This window comes from Aquarana catesbeiana, linkage group LG02 (genome assembly GCF_042186555.1).
Source record: "Aquarana catesbeiana isolate 2022-GZ linkage group LG02, ASM4218655v1, whole genome shotgun sequence".
NCBI classification, from domain to species: domain Eukaryota; kingdom Metazoa; phylum Chordata; class Amphibia; order Anura; family Ranidae; genus Aquarana; species Aquarana catesbeiana.
In genome coordinates, this window is record NC_133325.1 from 668,633,723 (window position 1) to 668,653,556 (window position 19,834).

Genomic DNA, 19,834 nt, shown 5'->3' on the forward strand with positions numbered 1-19,834 from the left:
AAAATGTGTGATGGAGCCTACACACGGTCGGAATTTCCGACAACAAGGTCCTATCACACATTTTCCGTCGAAAAATCCGACCGTGTGTACGGGGCATAAGACTGGAATGCCATCAAAGTTTGTGTGTTTGTGTAATATTTTATATATCTTTCACATTATACAAAAAAAAAAAAATGGGCTAACTTTACTGGTTAGATTATTTTTTTTTAAATTCATTAAAGTAATTTTTTCCCCAAAAAATTGCGCATTTGAAAGACCGCTGCACAAATACAGTGTGACATAAAATATTGCAACAACCACCATTTTATTCTCTAGGGTGTCTACTAAAAAAAAAATATATGTTTGGGGGTTCTAAGTAATTTTCTATATAAAAAAAAATGATTTTAACTTGAAACCAACAAATGTCAGAAAAAAGTCTATTCCATTGACAAATTGTTACAATGTTTATACTAAGTTCAACTGATGACCTCCCTGTTTTTCTCTTCCTTTCTTTTGAGGGCTGTGGCTTCAGAAGAGCAGAGAGAATTCTTTGCATAGAAAGAACTGTGAAACACTTTAGTCAAGACTGTGATAACGATTCTTGACGATTAATCACGATAACGATTCTTGACAATTAATTGAGCAGCTCTATATATATTTCAGTTTATACCCATATATTTTTAATCTCCAGTCTGTTGTTGACCCTAAGAGACTGTACATTCAAATTCAGAAAGCATATGTGCTGAACACTAATTATACAACATTAGATAAAACAGGCTGTTTTACTGACAGTCAAAAGGACGGATGTTTGGAGCTCAACTCCATTTTCTAAATACATCCAATTACTTAAACCATTATATCAATTCCCCTATGCAATGTAAAATAATTCCCGATTCTGGTACAGGCTGAAATAACAAACCTTAACTTAAACAGCTGTCATGTGGAAAAAACAAGACAAAATAAAGGTGCTATCACGATTCCTATCTCACTTGGTACATGTTACAAACATAAAACAGAACATGCTTTTGTATAATATATGTTTAGATAGGAAACTACAAAGAACAACTTTTAATGAACACTTGGATCCACCACGAAATATTTGCAGAGCCATTCCCCCAAATGATAAATACATTTCTTGCTAATCTAAGTCCCCAGACAAAATACGTGTTCACAATTACAACAGGTGTGACAATGTTTTGTTTTATGTTAGGTGTATACTAATTCCTGTTATGGTCTACAATTACATAGGGAACACGTCAGCCACCAATGTATAATTCAATCCCTAGTTTAACCACTTCAGTACCAGGCACTTACACCCCCTTCCTGCCCAAGCCAATTTTCAGCTTTCAGCGCTGTTTAAATGACAAATGCGAGGCCATGCTACACTGTACCCAAACAAAATTTTTATCATTTTGTTCCAACAAATAGAGCTTTCTTTTGGTGGTATTTGATCACTTCTGTGTTTTTTATTTTTTGCTAAACAAATAAAAAAAGACCTAAAATTTTGAAAAAAAAAAAAGTTTTTTTCTTTTCTTTCCGTTATAAAATTTTGTAAATAAGTAAGTTTTCTCCTTCACTGATGAGCACTGATAAGGCGGCACCAATGAGGTGGCACTGATGGGTACTGACGATGGGCACTGGTAGACAGCACTGATGGGTAGCACTGATATGCAGCACTGATGGGCAGTGATAGGCAGCACTGATGGGCACTCATGGGTGGCACTGGTGGACACTGAAAGGCTGCACTAATGGGTACTTCTGGGTGGCACTGATAGGCAGCACTGCTGGGTACTGATAGGCGGCACTGTTGGGCATTGATAAGCACTGATAAGTGGCACTGATGGGCACTGATATATGGCATTGATAGGCATCACTGATGGCACTGGCACTGGCAGGCATTGGGGATGGTCACTGATTGGCAGCTGCCTGGGCACTGATTGGCATTTCCCTAGTGGTCTAGGGTGGCATACCTGGTGGTCCAGTGTGGTGGCAATCCCTGGTGATCCTGGCGGTATCCTGGTGGTCCTGGGTGGGTACCCAAGGGGGGGCTGCGCTAATAAACAATCAGCACAGACCCCCCCTGTCAGGAGAGCAACCGATTGGCTCTCCTCTACTCGCGTCTGTCAGATGCGAGTGAGGAAAAGCCGATCAACAGCTTTTCCTGTTTACATTGTGATCAGCCTCCATCAGAGACTCTTTACCAAGAAAGGTGTCGGACTGACACACCGCACCACCGATCGCCGCGTTGCGCTCCCCCCACGGGCGGCCGACGAGCAGGTAGTGGTTAACAATGCGGTGCATACATTTTACAGTTGTAGTTGTTTTTTGGCAAGGCTGTAAAATATACATATAAATGATGTTACCCATTCATACAGTACAGAATGCACCCATTTGAGCCACAGTTACATCACTTGCATTACAAACATAAAGCCAGAATGTTTATTGGAGGAAGCATACTATGGGCAGATATCCACTGTGATTGTACAGTACACCAATCAAGAGCCTGAGCAGAAAGAGATGATAGAAATGTGTTACATGAGCAGCCAAATCTCTCCCTAGTAAAACTGCTGGAAGTTCCTTTTCGTATCCAGTGGTGGCCAAATATCTTATTTACCCCTCAATATCATGTGGTGCTGACTGCTCATGCTTAGTTTAAGGTGATAACCACTTTACTCCTAGCCAGGGCCACAGCTGTGTATTGAGGGGGATACGGAGGGGGGGCTAGGGTTTTTTGTTTGTAATGTAAATTAAGCACAGCTGAGAGTGATACAATTCTTTAAATGCGAGAACAAGATTAGAGCTACAACTACTGGTAATATGAAATACTAAATAATACCAATATACAATTTTCCATACTAACCCAGAAAAAGGAACCTTAAAGTGTTTCTAAACCCACAACAGTAAAATCATTCTGTATATGCAGTAAAGCATGCTTGCTATACTAACTGTGGAACCTAAGGGGTTAATACTCTGCATTGTGTAAAAAGTCTATTTGATCTTGTATGCACAGATCTTCCCCTCCCTGCACTGTCCCCTGATAATTCCTCTATAAAAACAGAGTCTATGGAGTCAGGCCGCACATGCTCAGTTTGGTGTGTATTGCTAGAGAGGTGGGAGAGTGCATGTTATCAGCACAGGGCCGATCAGCACTGTCAGACAGAGAGTCAGGGGTCTTGCAGTCTCATAGGGCAGTCAGAAAACTCCTACAAGCTATTAACCAGTGCTTGGCTGGACACTGATGGAAGTCACAAGACTGCTCTGATGATGAGAAAAGGTATTTAACTGTCTATATTTACTAAAATAATTGCATTTTTATGTTCTGTGTACTGTGGGAGACCAAATATAGTGAATGCAGGGTTCTGGGTTTAGTAACACTTTAATAAAACAAGAAAGTAAAAAAAAAAAAATCACCATAAACTGGCTACGTGGACCTTCATCAGCAGTAGTACAAAGGAAACAAAAAGGTGTAAGAGGCTGCCAACCCCTCATCTATACAAGTGATCATCACCTCCTTCCACATTTCTGTTTCAGGTTCAGAAATAAAAAGAAGAAAATGGTGAGTAGGCACTATATTAGAGCTAGTTTACACTTGCTTCAAACAAGCTTTGTTAAAGCTCTCTGAACACCAGTCAAAGCACTTGTCACTACATAAAATGATTATCTTACAGTCCTGTTTATACCTGCTTTTGCTTGATGCTTCAATAAGGCTTCGATGGAGCTTCAAGTGGGCTTTGCCATAGACTTCTTTGGAGGCTTTGAAGATGCTTTGAAGCACCACTAAATCTACATGGGGTATCATTTTTGAAGCTTAGCCGAAGCAAAGCAAAGCAAAAGCAGGTGTAAACAGGACTGTAAGCTAACCATTTTATTTAGTGGCAGGAGCTTTGACTGGCATTCAGAGGGCTTTAACAAAGCCTGTCCGAAGCCTGGTTTCGAAGCAAGTGTAAACTAGCCGCTAATGTGTGTTGAAGCAAGTGTAAATGAGCGCTAAGGAAACAAAGATAGTTTTGTCAGATACCTTTTTAAATTAGCACAGGTAGGTAAAGCAAAGATTCACTTGGCAGTGGTGACCAAATTACTAGATAAAGGGGTCTCTACTGCGGCAGCTACACTGGGAAGGAGAGGGGGGGGGGGGGGGGCTACAAGTAGTGCTGTACACAGGACGTTTTAAAACCTCTCTTGAATGATCCACCTTGACAGATAGTAACCGACGTTTAAAAACGTCCATTTTGCCGAGTTTGCATGCAGCGTTTATCCGCGTTTGCATTTAGAAGCGCTTTTATTTTTTTATGCAAATAGTCAAAAATTTATCTCCATTAAAAACGCCTGTAAACAAAACGCGGCTTAACGCGAGTTACCTCGTTTACATGCATTTACAAGCTGTTACAGGCATTTGGGGTTTTTTGCTATTCAGCATTGTGTTACTTTAACTGCACGGTCATGCAACACTGTACGCAAATTAAATTTATATCATTTTTTTTCTCACACAAATAGAGCTTTCTTTTGATGGTATTTGATTACCACTGGGGTTTTTTATTATATAACTAAATAAAAATAAAAAAAAGGATATTTCCTAGTCTCTATTATGAAACATATACAATAAAATCAAATGTATTCATAAATTTAGGTCAAAAGGTATTCTGATACATGTCTTTGGTACAAAAAAAATCCCAATAAGTGTATATTAATTGGTTTGTGTGAAAGTCTACAAACTATGATATAATATATATATATATATATATTTGAAAACTGATCAGTCCTTGTGTACTGACAGTCTAATTCCGAGGCCACAAAATGCCAGGACATTACAAATACCCCCCAAAACACCCCTCTTTTTTAAAGTAGACAGTCTGAGACGTTTAGTAAGAGGCATAGCTAATTTTTTGAAGTTGTAATTTTAAAAAAAGTTTTTTTGGAAAATTAAGAAATTTAATAAAAATGTGTGTTTTTTTCACTTTTTTTTTTTCACACACATTGTCACCAGTACAGTACAGAGTCATCATATGACTGGTGTGATGGTGGAATACTGACTGGTGACAGTATGAAAAAAAAAATTGTAAACAATTTTCTATTCATTTTTTTTTTTTTTTTTTACCATTTTCTTATACATCCTGTTATCAGGGTAGCTTTGTGTTACCATAGGGACACTGTACTACTGGGGGGTGATCAGGGATTTTTTTTTACACTGTTACTTCTTACACAGCGGTGATCACTGTATAAGCAATAGTTTTAGCTGTTATGAATGGGTTAACCATTCATGAATAACTTGCTTATGAATGTAAACTGTGATTGGCCAAGCTAATCATATGGTAGTCATGTATCATGTGACTGGCCCAAAACAATGACATGATACATGACTACCATATGATTAGCTTGGCCAATCACAGATCACAACAGTAAAAAAGCTGTTCATGAATGGAAAGCCATGTGTTTTGTTTGTTAATAATTTTCACGCGATACTTAATGCAAGATTATACTTTATTGCATCACAATTACAACATTGGCACGGTTGGGAGGTAGTGAACGTGGAGGACCCTACACAAAAGATAATAGCATCTCAATTTAAAAAATACCCTTTAGTCCAACTAATAGTAGCTCACCATTTCTGTAATAAAAAAAGGTTCCCTACCTTCCACTTCACACACATCATGGGAAGCAGTACGACATATTACTAAACATAAGGGACATACGAAGCAGATGCCCATATGAGATAATTATTGCCTTTATGAATTAAATAAACTTTTGGAATTTTCAGACTGGAAAAAGGCGGGCATATTATTTCTGTACCAGTTATATGAGGGGGATGTTTTACTCCCTTTTAATATATTAAAAGACCGCTATCAGTTAACGAACAAAAACTTTTACCAATACCTTCAAACACATCATGCATTACAAATCCAAAGCTCAAAAATTCAATTACAGTATGAACACTCTAAAATACTAACAACGGCAACTTCAGTTGCCCGTACGAAATGAGGATTAATAGGAGATCTTTATTCTAATCTACAAATGATGGAGAACCATCATTAAGATGTGGGTATCGACATACCCACATCTTAATAAGAGCACTTGAGCATCTCCTCACCATCATTCTGGTGTTGCAATACAGTATATGTGGATAGAACATGTCGGCCATTTCAATCTGACCTGGCCCTTTGGACAAGTACTCTCCACAACATTCCTGTATTTAGTGACTTCTCATACCCCATGAGACTAGATCTTTTGGGGTTCTAGAATATATTGCATTGGTCCTTCAAGTGCCTCATCCCCCTTTTGGCAGTTTACGTCCTGCTACTGGGGTTCTGTCTGACATCTCCATCTTCCTTCTGTCTTGTTTGCCTGGCGCAACTGTGGCGGTCCAGTTTCTTATCCTTTGAGCTATGATCTCTTTTGGTCAAATCATTATCACATGGGTGCCATCCACCAGCAATGATGTTAATGGAGTGATCTGCCCATCTTGCTCTTACCCCGACTCTGATCGATGTGAAAACTATAGCGATTTAAAGCGTACTGGAAATGAGAAACGTTGCATACGCTATACACGGACTGAAAGGGACGATGTGAACCTTACACTGGAGACCTTACATGGCTGTACCACCAATGAGATCTGTAAAGCTGGGTCTGCACTAATACGAGCTGATGGAAAAATTAATTTCAAAACTATAAAAACTGATATTAATTGTATGGAGAACAGTGCAGTCAAAGGGAGGATTACAATATACAATTTCCTAATTATCACATTTACAGCCCTCTGTTTCTTGGATGTTGACAGTTAAACCAATTGTCTTTTTCAAACCCTGGTTGTAACATTTGAATAGGATAAAAACACGAGATCTTCTTTAAAGTACAGTTGTCATAACAAAAATGAAGATTATGGAACTGCTTCTAATAAGGGATTAGCGAAGTGATTTTACCAGAATTGAAATTATCCATTTTGCTTGCAAAAAAAATTCTATTATATTTAATTTGTAGTATCATGCTAATATGGTAATTAAAGGCTTTGTAATAAAAAATAAATAAAATTGAAATCCCTAAATCTATCCCTTAGTTTGTAGACGCTATAACTTTCGCGCAAACCAATCAATATATGCTTATTGAGATTTTTGTTTACCAAAAATATGTAGAATACATGTTGGCCTAAATTGATGAAGAAATTTGTTTTTTTACATTTGTTGGGTATATGTATTATAGCAGAAAGTAAAAAATACATTTTTTTTTTTCAAAATTGTCGCTATTTTTTTGTTTATAGCGCAAAAAATAAAAACCACAGAGGTGATCAAATACCACTAAAAGAAAGCTCCATTTGTGGGAAAAAAAGGACATCAATTTTATTTGTGTACATCGTCACACGACCGTACAATTGTCAGTTAAAATAACACAGTGCTGCATCACAAAAAATGGCCTGGTCATTAAGGGGGTACTCACTTATAGATTATATATATATATATCAGACATATAATCTATAAGTGAGTACACCCCTCGCATTTTTGTAATAATTTTATTATATCTTTTCATGTGACAACACTGAAGAAATGACACTTTGCTACAATGTAAAATAGTGAGTGTACAGCTTGTATAACAGTGTAAATTTGCTGTCCCCTCAAAATAACTCAACACACAGCCATTAATGTCTAAATTGCTGGCAACAAAAGTCAGTACATCCATAAGTGAAATTGTCCAAATTGGGCCCAATTAGCCATTTTCCCTCCCTGATGTCATGTGACTTGTTAGTTTTACAATGTCTCAGGTGTGAATGGGGAGCAGGTGTGTTAAAATAGGTGTTATCGCTCTCACTCTCATACCGGTCACTGGAAGTTCAACATGGCACCTCATGGCAAAGAACTCTCTGAGGATCTGAAAAAAAGAATTGTTGCTCTACATAAAGATGGCCTAGGCTATAAGAAGATTGCCAAGACCCTGAAACTGAGCTGCAGCACGGTGGCCGAAACCATACAGCGGTTTAACAGGACAGGTTCAACTCAGAACAGACCTCACCATGTTCGACTAAAGAAGTTAAGTGCACGTGCTCAGCGTCATATCCAGAGGTTGTCTTTAGGAAATAGACGTAGGAGTGCTGCCAGCATTGCTGCAAAGGTTGAAGGGGGGGGTTCAACCTGTCAGTGCTCAGACCATATGCCGCACACTGCATCAAACTGATCTGCATGGCTGTCGTCCCAGAGGAAAGATGATGCACAAGAAAGCCTGCAAACAGTTTGCTGTAGACAAGCAGACTAAGGACATGGATTACTGGAGCCGATAATGAGACCAAGATAAACTTATTTGGTTCAGATGATGTCAAGCGTGTGTGGCGTAAACCAGGTGAGGAGTACAAAGACAAGTGTGTCTTGCCTACAGTCAAGCATGATGGTTGGAGTGTCACGAGTGCTGCCGGCACTGAGGGAACCATGAATGCCAACATGTACTGTGACATACTGAAGCAGAGCATGATCCGCTCCCTACGGAGACTGAGCCGCAGGGCAGTATTCCAACATAACGACCCCAAACACACCTCCAAGACGACCACTGCCTTACTAAAGAAGCTGAGGGTAAAGGTGATGGACTGGCCAAGCATGTCTCCAGACCTAAACCCTATTGAGCATCTGTGGGACATCCTCAAACGGATGGTGGAGGAGCGCAAGATCTCTAACATCCAGCAACTCTGTGATGTCATCATTGAGGGGTAGAAAAGGACTCCAGTGGAAACCTGCAAAGCTCTGGTGACCTCCATGCCCAAGAGGGTTAAGGCAGTGCTGGAAAATAATGGTGGCCACACAAAATATTGACACTTTGGGCCCAATTTGGACATTTTTACTTAGGGGTGTACTCACTTTTGTTGCCAGCGGTTTAGACAATTATGGCTGTGTGTTCAGTTATTTTGAGGGGACAGCAAATTTACACTGTTACACAAGCTGTACACTCACTACTTTACATTGTAGCAAAGTGTAATTTCTTCAGTTTTGTCACATGAAACGATATAATAAAATATTTACAAAAATGTGAGGGGTGTACTCACTTTTGTGAGATAATGTATATTATATAGATCTATATATACATATACACACGCACACACACACACACACAAATATGCTATGGCTAAATAAAAGACACATACTGTATACTTGCAGTGATTAATAAATTGAAAACAAATCTGCTTTCATGATCACCTACGGAGGTTTTTCTAGAAAAGTCATTCATCTAGACCGCAGAGTCGGTACCGGTCTTCCACTTCCGCAGTCAATACTGGAATGGTGATAAGCTTTTATGATGTACAGTACAGCAAGCAGCTGTGTACAATATAAACTGAAAGACCCATCTGGCTGTACGCTGATCTGAGTGGAGTCTGCCTTCTCCTTCCAGTCATTATCATAAATACATTAAACCTTTAAACGACCACTCACCCAGGCCGGCAGAGTTAGGAGGAATTATTGCAGCCATTAATTCAATTGAAAAGGGGATGTTTTCAAACTAAACACAAATAGGCAGTATCTCCTGGTAGTACGCATGAAAACAAAACACAGAGATTGTATTCAAAAATTGCTGTTCTATACCAAAGTTACAACTGGGCCATGTGTATTAATAGCCCCGATCTCGCATACATTTAGGCAAATGGACAATAAATATCCTGATGGCCTACTGCGGTGATAGGAAAGAAATGGGAGCACTCTGCAATAAGAGGTTTACGAATGAGTCAAGTCATTGGTGATAATGGACCGTGTAATGTTGCACTTAAAATGTAGCTTTCCTGTCGAATTCGACAATCTGCATTCAAACTGCTGATTCCACTTTTATGCATGAAAGAATAAGGGTCTGCTGTTGGTTGTATTTGGTGACAACAAACTGCATTCTAACAGCCTGCAAAAAAATGCAATATACTGCAATGACTGGGTCTGATCTGACCAAAAAATAATAGGGTAGGAAAACGAGCATATGTCCTCCACGTACACCCCTGGGCAACCAGTTCACAGGGAATCAGGCTGCACATACACAGCTAGAACTAGGTATAAAATATTCCTGGAGTAATAACCATGTCGTTTTCCCGCAGCCAGGGAGTCACAGGTGGGGCATACCCTCAGCTATAGAAGTAAATGGCTATACGCCCCTGTACTTGTGCAAATGTCAATGCTTCTCTGCATCTGCATTTACCTGCACAAGCTGTACAACATGTTTTACTGAACTTATAGGTTGAAGGGGTAGGGGGTGAGCCCTTTCTTCTCAAAGCTGGCAGCTCAGCTGTCGGCTAATTGCCAGCTCCTATCTCTCCACAGTGACTCACCTGTTGATGATATCCTGCTTGTCAGTCCTGCCTACTTAAACTGTCCAGTCCAGATGATCAAGGCAAAGGCAGAGGTCACATCTCTAGAGACGCTCTCCTGTGTTCCTGTTAAAGACTTACTTGGCTGACATTCCTTCTGGCTCCAGTTCCTGCTTGCTGTTCTACTACGCTCATCTATGGCTCCCTGATGTTTTGGCTTGTCTGACTATCCGTTCCGGGTCCTGAACTCTGGCTATGTTTTGACTACGTTTACCTTTTTTATTATTATTAAACAAGTGTGATTTAACTGTACTTCTGTCTCAGTCTGATTTGTGGTTTCTGACAGTAGGCAAAGGCCATAAATTCAGAAGATGCAGTCAATCCACTTGTTGGTAATATTTTTTCCAGATTGGATGAGCAGGATCATCGCATGGATCAGTTTTCCATGGCTTTACAAACGCTCCTGAGTCACACGGCTCACCTGAAATCTTCCACTGTAGCTGCTCCGGTACAACCTGATTTGCAGGCCACCCCTGCTGCTGCTCCACTAATACCTGAGGCACCCGCCTCAGGTATTATCTCTATAAGAGGTATGTCTGATTCCGCTCCACTTCCCCAGCGATTTGGGGGAGATCCAGTCCAATGCAGAGGGTTTCTCAAACAGGTTGAGATATACTTTGAGATGCTGCCCCAGGCGTTTCCCACGGACAGAAGCAAAGTAGGTTTCGTGATAGCTTTGCTTTCTGAGAGAGCCTTGGCCTGGGCAAACCCTCTATGGGAGACGCAAAAACCTGTTGCCTGGAGTTACCCTGAGTTTGTGACTTCTTTTAAAAGGGTATTTGACGTTTCCGCATGCTCCACTTCTGCTGCCAAGTGCCTCATGTCCATCAAACAGAGTGCAAGAACTGTTGCCGATTACGCCATTGAATTCCGTACTCTGGCAGCAGAGGTTGCTTGGAACAATGAGGCCCTCATGGCTGCTTTTTCTCATGGTCTCTCGGATACCATCAAGGGTGAGATAGCAGCCCGAGATATATCCACTGAGCTGGAGAGGTTGATCACGTTTGCCATCCTCATTGACTTGAGACTCAGAGAAAGACTCCCTTTTAAGGAGCGCTTGTGGAAGCCTCCTGTACATTTCTCTCCGAACTTTGCAGTCCCACCCTTGCCTCCCATGCCTCCTGGTACCGAGTCGGTCTGTGAAGATGAACCCATGAACTTGGGCTTCACGCGTCTCTCTGCGAGAGAACCCTTAGGAGGAGGGAGAGATTGTGCCTTTATTGTGGCCAGGCAGGTCACTTTTTGAAGTCTTGTCCTACCCATCGAGGGAACGCCTGAACCTTGAGGTCCTGTCATGGATAGACCTTAGGTGGCGTTGTTTTGTCCCCAGTTATCCAGAAGGATAAGCCCCTGGTTTCAGCTACCTTTTCTTGGGCTGAGTCGTCTGTTGAGATACAGGCTCTAATCGACTCTAGGGCTGCAGGTCTGCATCATAACAACTGGTCAGACCTCTTACCGTGGGTGGAGTTTGCTCACAATAGTGCCTTGAATTCTGCTTCCCGATTGTCCCTGCTTATGGCGAACTATGGTTTCCAACCATCCATGTTGGCTGACTCATTTGTTCCGCAGAGTATTCCTGCGTTAGAGGAGCATCTCCATGGTCTTTGTTCCATTTGGTCACAAGTCCAGGAGGCTTTGTGACATGCTAATGATAGGTACAGACTCCATGCTGACCGCAGACGCCTGCCTGTGCCTTCCTACCAGGTTGGGGACAGGGTCTGGCTGTCATCCCGCAACCTTTGACTTCATGTTCTCTCTCTGAAGTTAGCAGCTTGGTTTATTGGGCCTTTCCGTATTCTTCGCAGGATTAACCCAGTGACACGCATTAGACCTTCCTTCTAATATGCATATTTCAAATGCATTTCATGTCTCCTTATTAAGACCTTTGGTCTGCAACCGCTTTACCACCTCAGTGCCTCGTCCTCACCCTGTACAGGTTGAGAACCCTGAGGAGTATGAAGTACAGTCCATTATTGACTCCCGTAGGCACATACAGTACATGGTGCATTGGAAAGGGTATGGTCCGGAGGACCGCTCTTGGGTCTCATCCTCAGACGTACATGCCCCTGTCTTCCTCCATGATTTCCATAGACGTTTTCCCCTCAAGACTGGTGGTCCTCCTCCGAGGAGGGGTCATTGAGGAGGGGGTACTATCAGGGCTGGGCTCAGCCCTTCCTTCTCATAGCTGGCCGCTCAGCTGTCGGTTAATTGCCAGCTCCTATCTCTCCACAGTGACTCACCTGTTGATGATATCCTGCTTGTCAGTCCTGCCTACTTAAGCAGACCAGTCCAGATGATCTCTGCCTTCGCCTTGGTCACATCTCTATATACGCTTTCCTGTGTTCCTGTTAAAGACTTGCTTGGCTGACATTCCTTCTGGCTCCAGATCCTGCTTGCTTTTCTACTACGCTCATCTCTGGCTCCATGGCGTTTTAGCTTCTGACTATCCGTTCCGGTTCCTGAACTCTGGCTATGTTTTGACTACGTTTACCTTTTCTTTATTATTATTATTATTAAACAAGTGTGATTTAACTGTACTTCTGTCTCAGTCTGATTCATGGTTTCTGACACAACTTTTACATAAGTACAGGGATAAGGATGTACTGCTATTCACTCTTCAACCACAGGAAAATGTTTTTAAGCCAGGCATATTTTGTGCCTAATTATGTCCGTGTGCATGAGGCCTAATAGATTGCTACTATTCCAAGATGAGGGTGTTGCCAGGGGTGCCTAAACAGTACATAGAGATGCACGCTAGAGCAGTACGAGCATGTATGTTTATATCATGACTGCACTTACAGTGTTACTAAACCCAGGACCTTGCATTCACTATATCTGGTCTCCCACAGTACACAGAACATGGAAATGCAATAGTTTTAGTAAATATAAACTGCTAAATACCTTTTCTCATCAGCAGTTAGAGAAGTCGTGTGACTTCTATCAGTGCCTGGTTAAAGCTTGTAGGAGGAGTTTTCATTTTGCTCTGTGTATACACCGCTCCCACACCGCCCCCAAAGATGCTGCTTGTAGGACTTTTTTTCCTGTCCTGCAACCGCACCAGACCAGTGTGAAAGCACTCGGGCTTTCACACTGGGGTGGCTTGAGAGGCAGTTTTCAGGTGCTTTACAGGTGCTATTTTTAGCGCTAAAACACCTGAAAACTGCCTCAGTGAGAAAGGGGTCTAAAAGTGAGAGTAAACTCCTATGAACGAACGTCACCTATAAGTAAGCCTATAATAACTTTTTAACAGATATTTACTGTACATGCAACCAGTGACGTCACCGGCACACGCGCCCTGAAGGAACGGCATACCCGTGCCGTTCCTTCAGAGTCCTGTGCCATAAGCAGCGGCTCCTGCACATGGGAGTGACATCATCGTGGCTCCGGCCATTTACACAGCTGGTGTCCGCGAACCCGGAAGGAAGACCGGGTGAAGATGGAAGCACCTTTAGCTGTGACAACGCACTGCTGGAAGGCTTCATTTTCAGTTTCACATAATGTGCTAGTATGCAATCCATACTAGCACAGTATGACATTGCCTTTCGTTTTTTTTTAACCACTTGCCGACTAGCCGCCGTACTTATACGGCGACTGGTCGGCTCACCTGTACGTCGGTCCGTGCATGTGAGATTGCAAGTGCGTGCATGGGTCTGGCGGACTCGATGTCCGCCGGCCGCCCGCGACCGCTGTATACAGAGGCAGAGCGGGGAACTGCCATTGTAAACAAGGCAGATCCCCGTTCTGACAGGGGACATCTCAGAGATCTGCTGTTCCCAGTGATCGGGAACAGCTATCTCTGTCATGTCCCAGGCAGCCCACCCACCCTACAATTAGAACACGCTGAGGGAACACATTTAACTCCTTGATCACCCCCTAGTGTTCCCTTCCCCGCAAGTGTCATTTATACATTGATCAGTGCATTTTTATAGCACTGATTAAAGTAATAATGTCACTGGTCCCCAAAAAGTGTCATTTGGGGTCAGATTTGTCCACCGTAATGTCGCAGTCCCGCTGAAAATCACAGATCGCCGCCATTACTAGTAAAAACAATAACAAATAAAAAAATAAAAAAAACAAAGTCCCTAAATCTATCCCATAGTATGTAGACGCTATAACTTTTGCGCAAACCAATCAATATACGCTTATTGCGATTTTTTTTTTTTTAAATATGTAGAATACATATTGGCCTAAACTGATTTTTTTTTTTTTATATTTTTACTTTGGATATGTATTATAGCAGAAAGTAATAAAAAAAAGTTTTATTTTCAAAATTGTCATGCTTTTTTGTTTATAGCGCAAAAAATAAAACTTGCAGTGGTGATCAAATACCACCCAAAGAAAGCTTTATTTGTGGGAAAAAAAGGACATCAATTTTGTTTGGGTACAACATCGCACAACGGCGCAATTTATTATTATTATACAGGATTTATATAGTGCCAACAGTTTGCGCAGCGCTTAATAAAATAAAGGCAGACATTACAGTTACATTACAATTTGGTACAAGAGGGATCAGAGGGCCCTGCTCATTAGAGCTTACAATCTAAAAAGGGAGAGTCAATCGATACAAAAGGTAATAGCTGTGGGGGATGAGCTGATGGGGGAAGTAAAACAGTATATTAGTTAGAAGCAGGATAGGCTTCTTTAATTGTCAGCAATTGTCAGTTAAAGCAACGCCGTGCCGTATCGCAAAAAATGGCCTGGTCATTTAGGGGGCAAATCCTTCCAGGTCTGAAGTGGTTAAAAAAAAAAAAAAAAACACCCAGCGGTTTACTACCGCTTTAATGTTCCCACTCTCGCCATGCAAAGCTTCTACATATAACTGGATATTATGTATAATTGGTTTATCTGGCTTTGTCAGGTTTGAGCGTTAATGTTTTAGCCAAAAGAAAGCTAATTACTAGAAGAAGAGGCGAGAAACTAAGCACATGTTATTTGGCTTTTCGGGCATTCCCACTGAAGTCTCTAGGGACCCAAATACGTGACTCTCCCCCAAAGAAGCTCATGTACTTTTCTGAGCTGGAGTGGGAATCCACATGTTCAGTGTTGAAGCACTTCTGAAAAAAAAAGCTTAAAAAAAAAAAAAAGCTTCCATTCCCTCGGGTTTGAACCAGGGCTTCTACTGTATGTACCCTGCACCTGCAAACAGTGTAGGAACCTGAAATGGACTTGGTATCAGGCTCTTGCAGTCCACTGTACAGCAGAGCTCAGACAGGCTGGGGGAAGGAAAAAACCTGTAAGCGCTACTGAACTGCAACAGAATAAAAATCCAGTCTTCTGCCCTGCTAGACAGGGCTTTGTGTGGCAGAGCTGTGTAAATCTCAGGACTTGATGGGCAGAAATACAATTCTTTTGGCAGGTAAACCAGCTCCTATATATGTATTTTACTGGTTGCCTGGATGATTTATAAAAAGGCTTCATTCACAAAACGTAAGCATGCCAAACACTGCAAATTTCAGCGGGTTTCTGATAAACAGACCAGAATTCGCTACATGGAGGGGCCCTGTCACTTGCCTCCCAACTGACAATCTGTTGGATTTTTTTTTTGTTCAATATAAATCTAAAATTGTTTAGTCAGCCTAACACACCTGGATACAAACCCATATTTTCAAACAAGTGACAAGTTATTTCTTAATGAGATTTTTATAGTCGGATGGCTAAAATCTACCTTTTATATCACTTGGGCTTCCCTTTAGATTGTAAGCTCTCATGAACAGGGCCATCCTAATTATACAGTAAAACCTTGGATTGCGAGTATAATTCGTTCCAGAAACATGCTTGTAATCCAAAGCACTTGTATATCAAAGCGGATTTCCCCATAAGAAATAATGGAAACTCAAATGATTTGTTCCACAACTACTTATTCATAGGTCCTTCAGTTTATAGTCCATATAAAAAGATTACAGCAATGTGACCAGGTTGGGTAACAATAAAATGTCCATCCACAAATGGAAGCCTTCACAAAGGGATTATAAGCAAAATCCATCAGGATCTACAGAGTATAAAATAGAAGAGAGGCGCCTTTAAAGTGTAGCAATATGTTGCTAAATGTTGTACCTTCATTAAATGTAACCATATTGCTACACTAATGCCCCGTACACACGGTCGGACATTGATCGGACATTCCGACAACAAAATCCATGGATTTTTTCCGACGGATGTTGGCTCAAACTTGCCTTGCATACACACGGTCACACAAAGTTGTCGGAAAATCTGATCATTCTGAACGCGGTGATGTAAAACACGTACGTCGGGACTATAAACGGGGCAGTAGCCAATAGCTTTCATGTCTTTATTTATTCTGAGCATGCGTGGCACTTTGTGCGTCGTATTTGTGTACACACGATCGGAAAATTCCGACAACGGATTTTGTTGTCGGAAAATTTTATATCCTGCTGTCAAACTTTGTGTGTCAGAAAATCTGATGGAAAATGTGTGATGGAGCCCACACACGGTCGTAGTTTCCGACAACAAGGTCCTATCACACATTTTCCTTCGGAAAATCCGACCGTGTGTACGGGGCATTAGAGGCGTCTCTCTTCTCTTTTATACTCAGTTGTGATATCAAGCTACTTGCATATCAAGACATCGCTTGTATATCAAGTCAAAGTTTATAAAAAAATTTGCTTGTCTTGAAAAATGCTCTCATACCAAGTTACTCTCAAATCAAAGTTCTACTGTAATTGTACTGTCTCCCTATTATTTTGCACTAACTGTTGGTGCTATATATTGTAAATTCTGAATAATAATAAAAATAATACATTAATAAACTATTTCTAAAAGTCTATGACTAAGCACTGGTCTCTGATATAATTATTTTACAACATTCCTGTAATGGTTCATTCCTATTGGCCGCTTATGATTATTTGTACAATGATGACAGTAGGATTTATTAGTTGATTTTTTTTTCAGGTCTCTCTGTAAATATATTTAAACTTCAATATAAATATATTGTATCAAAAAGCAAATATGTAATCAGACTGAAAAATCAAGTCAAGCTTCTCATAAATGAAGTCTCCAAATCTGTAGAAAGTATCACATCTCACATTCTATAGCAATTCAGTTTGTATATCAGAAACACAGACTTCATTGATCACACACATTGATAGCATGATTTATGAACAGTGATTATTCCCATCATTGTGAAATGCTGGCAATGTAAAGAATCCCCACTGTGCTGTTTACACATATATCTTCCAGGGTCGGTGGTGACTGTCATACATGTCATACTCTCTACATGTCCCATTTCCCCCCAGAGCCCAGCACAAGGGCACACCAACATCTGCCTGGGACTGGGAGGACTGGCAGCTCCTCCATCAATAATGCAGGGCCAGCTGATCCAGGACAAACTTGCAGCCCCCAGGCACAGGGACACCTTCTCCATATAGAAAGAGCAATGCAGATCCCCCTCAGATCCATAGAGGCAGGAAGAGCCGCTACTGTGTGCTAAACAGGATTACAGGAGAGATCCCAATCAGTCCGACTAGGATGTACATACACTGTATACACACAATACGGGGATCACACATTGTATATACACAATATAGGGATCATACACACAATGCTGGGATCACACACACTGTATACACACACAATGCTGAGATCACACACACTGTATACACACAATGCTATGATCACACACACTGTATAAACACAATGCTAGGATCACACACACTGTATATACACACAATGCTAGGATCACACACAATGTATACACAGAATGCTGGGATCCCACGCTGTATATACACAATGCTAGGATCACATACATTGCATATACACAATGCTGGGATCCCACGCTGTATATACACAATGCTGGGATCACACACTGTATATACACAATGCTGGGATCACACACACTGTATACACACAATGCTGGGATCACACACACTGTATACACAATGCTGGGATCACACACACTGTATACACAATGCTGGGATCACACACACTGTATACACAATGCTGGGATCACACACACTGTATACACAACGCTGGGATCACACACACTGTATACACAACGCTGGGATCACACACACTGTATACACAACGCTGGGATCACACACACTGTATACACAACGCTGGGATCACACACTGTATACACAACGCTGGGAATCACACACACACTGTATATACAATGCTGGGATCTCACACACTGTATAGACAATGCTGGGATCTCACACACTGTATAGACAATGCTGGGATCACACACTTTATATACAATGCTGGGATCACACACTTTATATACAATGCTGGGATCACACACACTGTACACACAATGCTGGGATCACACACACTGTATACACAATGCTGGGATCACACACACTGTATACACACAATGCTGGGATCACACACACTGTATACATAATGCTGGGATCACACACACTGTATACACAATGCTGGGATCACACACACTGTATACACACAATGCTAGGATCACACACATTGTATACACACAATGCTGGGATCACACACACTGTATACACACAATGCTGGGATCACACACACTGTATACACACAATGCTGGGATCACACACACTGTATACACAATGCTGGGATCACACACACTGTATACACACAATGCTGGGATCACACACATTGTATACACACAATGCTGGGATCACACACACTGTATACACACAATGCTGGGATCACACACACTGTATACACACAATGCTAGGATCACACACATTGTATACACACAATGCTGGGATCACACACACTGTATACACACAATGCTGGGATCACACACACTGTATACACAATGCTGGGATCACACACACTGTATACACAATGCTGGGATCACACACACTGTATACACAATGCTGGGATCACACACACTGTATACACACAATGCTGGGATCACACACTGTATACACAATGCTGATAGGCTCATCCATCATCAGACAGCTGTATAGACACACAGTGCACTTGTCCTCCGATCCCTCCCTCTGACAATGTGTCCCCAGCAGTCCTTTCTATGGAGGGGATCCAGGCTGGGTGTCCCTCCTTCCCCTCCCAGAATAGCACTTACTGTGTGATGGAGATCATCGCTGGTGCCGGCTGTGGCTGTGGTGATTTAAATCCCGTTCTGTGAAGTCAGCATGGTCCGCTCTCCATGTCACACTATGGAGGGGAATATCACCATCACACTCATCCCTTTCTTGTTTTCCACACCCCCGGAGCTGGGGGCGGGGCCACATCACCGCACAGCTCATAAAGGGCCAGAGTCTGCTCTAGTGACACAGTGTTCTGGCTGGGTGTCACACGTCCCCATTCCATGGGCACCAGACAAATACACCGGGGGCCTCTCACACTCCTTTCCCTTTTTCTTTAATCCATGCATTTCTTTTGATTGATTCTGATTTTTTTTATCAACGCATTCATCTCTTCCCTTTATCATGTATGGCTTATATCTATCTGTTTATTTCTATAGGATTGTTAAGGATGATACATTCAGTTTTATATTTGATTCTGTTTCCATAAGATTTTATTAAAGGGAGATCTGTGGTCACAGCATACACTTCAACCACTTGTCTATGGGGCATTTTT

At 41.5% G+C, this 19,834-nt stretch overlaps 1 protein-coding gene across 2 annotated transcripts in view; it reads right to left on the reverse strand.

Moving 5' to 3' along the window:
* The window catches only part of SH2B2 (SH2B adaptor protein 2), a 194,494-nt gene extending 175,020 nt beyond the window's left edge, over positions 1 to 19,474 (reverse strand). Inside the window, exon 1 of one of the 2 annotated variants that reach the window (XM_073616658.1) lies at positions 19,317 to 19,474. The gene's annotated coding sequence lies outside the window, so the exon portion shown is untranslated. The remainder of the gene's footprint in view (positions 1 to 19,316) is intronic. The other variant, XM_073616659.1, reaches the window with a different exon arrangement.
* Positions 19,475 to 19,834: the final 360 nt, after the last annotated feature.